This window comes from Etheostoma spectabile, chromosome 8, assembly GCF_008692095.1.
Source record: "Etheostoma spectabile isolate EspeVRDwgs_2016 chromosome 8, UIUC_Espe_1.0, whole genome shotgun sequence".
Taxonomy (NCBI): Eukaryota; Metazoa; Chordata; class Actinopteri; order Perciformes; family Percidae; genus Etheostoma; species Etheostoma spectabile.
Window position 1 is genome coordinate 26,966,597 of NC_045740.1, and position 1,719 is coordinate 26,968,315.

A 1,719-nucleotide genomic window follows, 5' to 3' on the forward strand; every position below is an offset into this window, starting at 1 on the left:
TGTGGAAATTGGTGTCACGTTTAGAATTTAAAGGTGGAAAGCCATTAACGTTAGGCCTATGGAAAAAACAGATGTTAAAACAGACTTTTACTTGCCACCTTATCCTGTAAAATAGTTACTTGCTAGACAGCATGTGTTAAATATCGCGGGACATGTGTGGAATGTATCAACAATTAGTGTACGGATGTGAAAACACTGTCATTTCAGTTTGAGGGCAACACATCCTACAAAATATAGCTACATTGAATTTGCTGAAAAAAGATGGCGACTGGGCCAAAATTCATAAAATGCCCAAAAAAAGTATTTGAGTTGAGCACCATGGAGACGATGGAACTGTTAGGATCGAACGTCGCGCAGGTGGAATCAAACCAGGACACGTTAATGTGTGTGGTTGGAACGCGGAGGTTCTTTGTTTAGTTGGTTAAATCTTAAAACGTTTTAAAGTTTATCAAATGACATTAACCTGTTTTATTAAAATATCTATCCACGTTTTTTTCGACCTCTGGGTCTGGCAGTTGAATTGCGCTCTCCGTGCGTAAAAGCCATAACGCGAGATTCTTTACTAGCCCAACAAATACAGAGCGATGTTCATGAAGCCCACACCCTTTGATTATAAGAATTATTATTATTAACATTTTTATTATTGCTGTTGCTGTTATGTGCTCTCTATTCGGTAACTCTGATAAATACACCAGAAAACTTCAACAATTGTTTGGGATTTTTATTTGAGAAAATATGACTCTTCAGCCACATATCTGAATACAATGTAATATCAAGTCAACAGTAATTTTTTCAAGTTTGACGGTCAGTTTTTCAGTGTGAGCAAGTATAGTAAATAATGCTTATTTTTATATGAATGCAGCATTAATTAATTCTCATGTTGTCACCTGTTCAAAATAACTGAGGAAAAACTGCACAATATTTGGCATTGTTGTTAAAAAAGGTATAGCCTTTTGTCTGTTGGTGACTTTATGACACATGTATGTACAGTATGTATGTATGTATGTATGTATGTATGTATGTATGTATGTATGTATGTATGGAGCTAGATTTGTTTCTTTATTACAAGCGAGAAAATAAATGAAGAGAAAGGTTTTGAGAGAAAAAAAATGATCACACTGATAGCAAAAAAGCATTTTATGAGAGAAAAATAAATATTTGAGAGAAAAGTTTTCATACCAATAGCAAAAGTTTAAATATAAATTTGAAATGTTTTAAATTTATTTCTGAGAAAAAAAAATTCTCTCAAAATACAATTTCAAACTCTAAAATATATATATTTTTTGCTATCACTGTGAAAAAAAAATTAAAGACAGTGGTCACCAGATTGGTCAATAGGAACGTGGCTCTGCCCATGACAATTTTTTCACATTGAGATAAAAATCCTGAGACAAGAAAAAAAAATTGCACTGAGAGCGAGAAAAAAAATGTTACACTGATAGGAAAAAAAATATGTATTTGAGAGTTTAAAAAAAGTATTTTAAGAGACATTTCTTTTTTTTTCTGAGAAATAATTTTAAACATTTCAAATTTAAATTTAAACTTTTTTTTGTCTCAAATATTTGCTATTGATATGAAAACCTTTTCTCTCAAATATTTGTTTTCTCTCATAAAATGCTTTTTAGCTATCAGTGACAACCTTTTCTCTCAAACGTTTTTTTACATTTTTACTTTTTTGCATTTAATAAAGAAACAAATCTAGCTCCATATGTATGTTCT